Source organism: Poecilia latipinna, unplaced genomic scaffold (assembly GCF_001443285.1).
Source record: "Poecilia latipinna isolate Pla-1442-1.1 unplaced genomic scaffold, P_latipinna-1.0 Scaffold2193, whole genome shotgun sequence".
Lineage (NCBI taxonomy): Eukaryota > Metazoa > Chordata > Actinopteri > Cyprinodontiformes > Poeciliidae > Poecilia > Poecilia latipinna.
In genome coordinates, this window is record NW_015114809.1 from 26925 (window position 1) to 34910 (window position 7986).

A 7986-nucleotide genomic window follows, 5' to 3' on the forward strand; every position below is an offset into this window, starting at 1 on the left:
GTTCAACGTTGATTCAATGTTTCTGGCTGACATTGATTCAATGTTGTTTCAATCATTCTGTGCTATCTGGGTAGTTATTGTCAGCTAAAAGCAATAGCTAATTTTAAAGGGATGTTGTTGTGTTTTCCAGGCACAATCAAGTCGATGCATTTATCAAACATGACTTGAAAGAAATTTGACTTGAAATTGGCGTCTGTCTCTTTAAGAAGCTTATGCTCTTTCTGACACTCCACCTCCAACATGGCATCACAACAATGCCTTGTCGTGATGCCATTTACAACCATTCTTAGGAGCGATGCACTGAGAGGTAGTCCGTATTTTAAGCTCAGCAGACCCGCAGTTCCACCAGGAGTTTGCTAATTGCTGCTGCAGCTAGTCTGGAAGAATTGAGTGGGGAGGGCATGGGGTGGAGGAGGCAGAAGCTCAGCTGGAGACTGCAGCTCCAAGGAGGAGCTTTGTGGAAATAAGCAGAACTTTGTGGGAGCAAGCATGTAGGCGCCTCTACACCACTGCCACGGGAAATTCAAGGATTCCTAAAACATGCATGAGAGAATCAAAGCAACACTCAAGACATGTTTTTGATGAGAGTGTAGTATTGTAACAAGTCAGTTTTACATAATGTCTCCCTTTTCAAGAAACTCTCACTTTATCAAAAGCAGGCTTTGTAGGAAATGTGGAATGTTTGCTTTTCATTCTTGACACGATTTGGATGATATTCTTAAAAATGTCAAAGTCTGATCACTGCTTACACACGCTAATTCGGTTTGCCCGTGATTGAAAAGGAAAAAATGTGCTCTTTCCAATATGCCAACACAGGAATGCCAGTGAAATGCAATCAATGAGACAAATGTTGAAGTGACTCAGCTCTGCAGATGAGTCGAGCACCTGCCTCTGTATGACATTGCGTTTATTTGTTGTTTCGGTCGTCTCTCTTCAAGCACCTGGCCTGGAGAATGTGCTCTCTGCTCCCTGCAGAAATAAAAGGCTGTGATAAAACTCACCTCAGATCACTTCGATAAGTAACCAGCACAGATGCCGCACAAGCTCGCCACCTTCTCTAGGGAGTGCGGCTGCCAAGAGGGGACGTGACAGCGCCGAAGTGGGCAAGCGGGCCCTTTCTCTTTTGATCAATCAGGTCGGACAGAGCGCGGTATAGCGTGAATTCTAAGACTCCAGATGCACCGTGACCAAGGTGACTCACATATATTAGTCCTTCCAACTCTTAGAAACATATGCTCATCTGTCAGGGAGACAGACCTACTTTGCTTCCTCTTCATTGGTCCAGCTCAGACCTAACTGAGGTTAGTTAAAGGAATTAATGACCTAATTCAACAAAGTGATAAAGAGCAGCCTTATGAACTGTGCAATATCTTAGAAATTATTTTGAAGTAGAGGAAACTTGAAAAGCTCATATTTAGAGTGGGATTGACTTAAGGTTTTTCAGTGCTTTCCATATTCTTAAATTGGTAGCACAGAGGAACAATTATTTAGTTAACAAATACCCTCAAGGATTTATAGACCAATACATGTTTATGGCAGTATCTCTGCTCCCCTGTAACAAAGCGGCTTCAAATGAAATCTTGTTGAGGACTTGGTGCTGAGTTAACTTTCTCAGAGTAAGATTACCCTCTGCTGGACAGGATCACAGATGTTGTTGGCTGCCATGAGACATCCATATCGACCAGAACAAGGCCAGGAGTTCCCAGTGTGATATGTGAGGAGCGATCAGCTTCAGCATAGTCATTACCTTTTTTTTTTTTATTAGTTCTAGATTAAAAAGAGGGAAGGTGAAACTTGAACTCTGTTATTTTCTTCCTACATTTAAAAAAAACCTGTAAAGAGAAAAAAATCTTATATATCCAGCTGTCCTCACATGGTTATTCATGGCTTGTGTATAAGGATTACCACAAGATGGAGCCATTTCTCTTTCATTTTGTTGGCCTCAATGTGACTTCAAAAATCCAATCTCATTCTGCCACCTAGTGGTAAATAAGAAAATATAATATCAAACCCCTACTTGCACGTCTATTGCCTGGTCTGAATTTATATATGATGACAGATAAGAACAAAGTGTTGCGCATATCATATGCAGCATTATTATAGTCTGTGTTAATCCTTCCAAAGTGCAAGATCAAAGAATATATAAAACTGAGATAAAAAAGAAAAAAACACTTTCCAAAGCTGACATTATTAAAAACTGACATAAATCCACATGGACTGGATATCCAGAAATTGACTAGCTTTGAAATGATTTTCTTTTTACTGATCTACAGATGTAAAGATTATAGGAAGGAAGATAAGGTAACATGAGTCACAGTTGCTTAAGGATCATCTTTCAAATCTTTAGTCTGGCACTGCTTTTGTCACTTTATCCATTCATACTGTATGATATAGACTACAGTGCTACTGGTGTGGAACAGGTACTGCAATATTTTTATTGCGATTCCAGAGAACACATAGACATGATGTTTTATGCGAAAAACTCTGTGAAGATGAAAATACATCACCTTAACATGCCGAATGCAGCGTATTTAACTGACAGATGCCAAACCTACTTTCTGATTAATTTTCAGCTAATACTTATTTTTCCACATAAAGACTATCATGCTTCATTTCCACTTAGTGGCACGGCACAGGTTGGTGTAGTTCGTTATTCCACTTTACAGTTTGGGTTTTTCAGGAGAACATTTCCGCCGCCAGTTGGACTCAAACCCAAACGGCTAACATGGCGTCACACGTCATACTACTGCGATGACGGGTCAGTTGTATAGGGCGCTTTTACAATGAAAGCAAATGAAACAGCGTACCGTATCGCACCAACACATTACATACTATTCAGTGGAAATGAGGCATTAGCTGATTTGCATAGAGTAATAAACTTTAATCTCTATAAAGTCAGATGATAATCAAGTATAAAAATATGTAACATGAGACGTAATAAGAGTAGAACACTGGGAATTAAACGCCCTTCCTCCCATTACCGAAGCATTATGCACATCAGAAGCACCAAAACTATATATCTTGATTGAACATAAAGCTCTAAAACATGTGTGAGCCCTACAACAAAATAGGAAACAGTGAGCAGCTTCATTTCTTGTCTGTAAGAACAATCATAGCACATATTTTCAAATTTTAACAATTTGAAAATTACAACACCTTTCAAAGCATTCTGTGTAGTTTTGTACATTCTATCTATTCTAGTTAGCTGGTGGATTTACTAAAAGCAGTTTGATTGTTTTTAATATTTTTAGTTAGTTCACAAAAAGACTATCAACTAAATAAACTGATCGGGGTTTCAATGAGAAAGTACTGAGAGACTTTTGAGTTGTTAACTTTATATCCACAAATAAATACAAATCAATATGTCAGGATGTAGACCTTCTAGTAGTTGCTGGCAGAAATATGACACAGGTTTTTTCAGGATCTTGACTCACACTATGACTGATGCCCTCAGCCCCAAAATCTCAGGATGTGGAAACGAAACTATTTAACAAGGAAAAATGGAGCACTGAGTCAGTGACCGATGCAAGGAGGCGAAAGAAGGTAATCTAAGAGCTCCCGTTATGCCATGTGTGTTGGGAATCTCGCATAAATACAGCCCTGTGCTCACTAAACAAGCAGCACGCGCTACTTCCTGTTTTTGTGAGTCACGTACTACTCATGAGCTGACTCAGTCATCCCCCCCGCCCACTAACCTCCACCCGCTCTCTAGTAGGAGTATAAAAGACACCCATACATGGTCTCCAACTCCGCCCACCTTCCCTTTCAACTGATCCAACTGCTTCTTCCCTCCCAATGAATTTTTACTCTCAAACTCCTCGTCTTTTTTTTTTTTCATCTCTTCTTTGGGGGATGAGAGGGAGGACGTCAGTGGAGTATGCGAGTGGGTGTACGTGTGTGGGGGCGTATGTGTGTGCGTGCGTGTGTGTGTGTGTGTGTGTGTTAGTCATATTCAGGCTCTTCCAGAGCCAAAAGCAGCAGAAGCACGGGGAAACCCAGGCAGGAATAGGATGTTTTGTTCACATCTGCTAGTTGGTTTGGCTGCGGCACTCCTGCGGTCTACGCAGCACCTAAAAATGGATTGCTACAATGAGCAACAGAGCGTGTTTGGAGGGCAGACGGATGAGCATGTAAGAGGAGGGGGGGGGGGGAAAGGGCAGAAGGACATAGTGGGGGAAGGGGCATGCCAAACTGGCCCAGGACCCCCCTCCCTGCTCTGATGTTTAATAGGATTCAGTTTGCCCATTGCTGCTGCTGCAGAGTTCAAGAGCTATAGGAGAAGACACTGATCATGAGGGAGGACAATCTGATTACCTTTCAGATTCAAATGGATTCAGCTTCTCTTTAAGTTTTCTCGTGGGTTATTAAGTGGTCACTTGAGATTTTAGGGATTGCCAATATCAGTGCATTATCTGATAGCCGGGGATATATAGATAAAAGAAATCATAGTTTTACAACGTATCTTAAACGTTTTTGTAAAGCCAGTTTTACAAAGCATCCCAGCATCAAATTAATATATTTCTTTGCAATGTATTTTTAAGTATATATTTATATATATTTTATATTATGTTATATATATACATATATATATATAGTATAAAGTGGTGAATGACAATATAACAACAATATTGTTTAATGTCCATCATTACATCATTACTTTCAAAAAATTTGTTTCTCTTCACTTTTTCTGTAGCCACCTCAATTAATGTAATGTTACACATTATAATGGACCCCCAGCATGTAGGGACCACAGCCGCCCACAAATAGCTGAAATCCTCGAATACTTGAGATCCCCTTTAAAAATAATGATAACTTTCTATTTTAATAGTTCCAACACCAAATATGCCTTAACATTACTGACATCCATTATCTTCTTTATCTCCGTTCTTGGAGGGACAGCTTATTTGGGATAAGGGAAATTAATGGTTTTCCTGGATAGGCTACTTTGCTTCTTCTTCTTCTTCTTTTTTTTTTTTGACTATTTTAGATAAGCTCTGAATAATTTATTTATTTGCTTATTTGTGAATAAGCAAAATTTCTGCAAAGAGTTTGAAGTTATATTCCACAGAAAAATCTACGAGTAAGTGAATCCTTCAGTACTGATCTTTAAATAAGTGTGGTTCCACTGCATACTTTAAATCCCCACAGACGAAGCTTTATGTCTCAACATGTGCGTGTGTGTGTGTGTGTGTGACTAACCAAACATCAAAATGGGGGGAAATCAAAACAAACACACAATTTCAAAAGAAAAGGTTACTACAAGACAATATCTTGGAAACAATTGTTAGTGAACATGCTCATGCATGGATAAGAAAACATTACATCCAAAACAATGCAATAGATACCTTTGAGGCATATAAAAACAAATACTTTTCTGATGTGTTTGGGAATGTGTTCAGTAGCTTTACCCAGCTTAGCAATGCATGCATTTGATTTTACAGACGTAGGCCATATGGAAAATGTTTATTTCTCTGCATCCACAATGGCTCCAATTTGTACAATAATTCTGTACCAACATGCTACCATTTTTTCACTTCCTCTATAAACTATTTAATTCATTTATTTCATGAATTACAGTAATAAGTGGTCATATTATGTTCAATCTTAATTAATAACACTGCATATTTATTATTATTATTATTATTATTATTATTATTATTAAACTATGGTAAAATGTTTGCATGGATTTCAGATGTGATTCATGTAATAGATATTTACTAATCAAGACTTCAAAAGTATTACCACTTATTAAAAATGACCATGATGCCCATGTAGACAAACTTTAGAGGTTTTATCAGGGCATTAAACAGTGCGAAAATATTCTACATACAGCTTTAGTTTTCTACTCCTAAGTAAAAACAATATTAAAATACAAAAAACTACCAAAATAGAATTGAATCACCATCTTTTGAAGGAAAAACTTCCTTCATGAAACAAGCGAGAACAAGTTGTGTTTTTGATTTTTTATTAAGCTGGTATTTGGAGCCTTTTTTTAAATAGTTTCTGTCTAATCAGAACAGTAGCAATATCCAGTCTCCAGGTGGTGCCAGTGGCTGAGATGGACAACAAACACACACACACACGCGCACACACGCACGCAACCACGCAGACAGAGTGGACCTATTTTCCTGTCTCCTTCCACTCACTGAGGGGCTAGTTATGGAATAGATGTGTTAAGCGTGTGGGGGATGGGTAAAATAGTTCAAGATAGAGAGGAAGGAAGTGAATAGAGTGAGAAATTGGGAGAGAAGGCGGGAAAGGGGTGAGGGGTGGGGTATGCAAGGCAAGCACATGCTGAGCAGAACATTGGATTCATTGAGAAAAGCACCCTCTCCATTCATAGCCTATCCAGTTTCCTTTTCACAAAACTCCCGCTTCTTTCATCATGTATGTACAGTGTACTGACATGATTGTACTTTATGTGAACAACAAAGACAGGGTGAACACAGCGCATTTAATATGTTGGTCTGCACAAAGTTATTTGAGGTCTGCCCTGGCGAAACAAACAAACGAGGTGCAGTACACAAAGGCAAACGCACACAACCTGTCCCAGCCACCTTAAGAGTTGCTCTGCATTCTTGAGGGCTGTTTACAACCACATTGCAAAGACCTCTGCAGCTTCCGATGGGCTGTTTATTTGCATAAGAACCCCTTGCTCTTGTGTGAAACCCTTTGGAATGTCAGCTTACCTTGTTTCATATGCAGACACGCGATGCAATTCAATTGCAAAAAGTGTCACAGTGGCACTCGAGAAATGTAGAAGATTTCACCATCTGAAATAATAATAATAACTAAGTAGCAGACAAAAATGTCTTTATGATCTTGTCAGCTCATAAGTACAACATGAAAAATAGATGCATGGATAAGAAGGCATATTTGTGCAATAAACCAAAAAGAAAAGGCAGTAAAAACACTGAGAGTGTTGCTTCCTCAGTCTTAAAGGATAAAGATTGCTTTCAACATATTAAGTCTTAACTTATTGTCTCATGTGACTTTTATTACAGTTGCTGTTCAAACATGCATTCTACTGAAGAACTGGAGATTGGCTATATACGTGCCTTGACTTAGGAGAACACATATTTCTTATTGCCTGACATCATATTTGTCAAGATAGTTTTTCATTTTGCAATTTTGGATTGCATTTTCCAGAATCAGAAGTTTACGTGCAGTAAACTTCTGATTTACTGCACGTAAATCAGAAGTTTTACGTGCAGTAAAAGTCAACAAACTTTCACATATTCTTGACTTTCTCAACAATATGCAAAAGTCAAGATGATGATGTCATACCTATGTAAGTTTCTAATAGGTTAATCATGGATTGATTTTAAGGCTCCATTTAAAGAGCTGATTTTTGAAATAAGCTCTCAGAGTGGAGCTTTTCGGGAAGACCCCCCATGGAGGTGTGAAACGTCACATGTGAAAGACGCACGGCTTCAGGATTTGTTCTATGCAAGCACGGGCAGATAACAGGAAAAAATATGACAAATAAGATCGCACTGTGTGTGTTACTTAAAGGATCAGTATCAGGTTAAATCAACTCTTATGTTACTCCCTCGTCAAAAACACTGGGAGTGTTGCTTTGATTCTTTCATGCATGATTGAAAAATCCCTTAATCTCCCGGCCGTGGCAGCCATTCAGCTTCATGCAAAAACGCTTGGGGGAGGCCTAGCGCCACCTTTGATGATCAGGCTCCTCCTTGAAACTGCGGTTTTCAAGCTTCCCTATCACCGAGCACCCATCCCCCACGACCCTCTCGCTCAGCTCCTTCAGACTAGCCAACAGCAATTAGCTCAATATGGGAGCTACTTCTGAGTGCAATGCTACTTCTCATAATAGAAGAGAAATGTTGTGATGACTTCATGAAGGCAGCGTGTTGAAAAGAACAGAAGTTTCTTAAAGAAACAGAGACCAAATTTCAAGGTGCTACATTGAAAAATCAAATATATTTTAAGAAATATTTGACATGTATAGTATTGAATCATTTG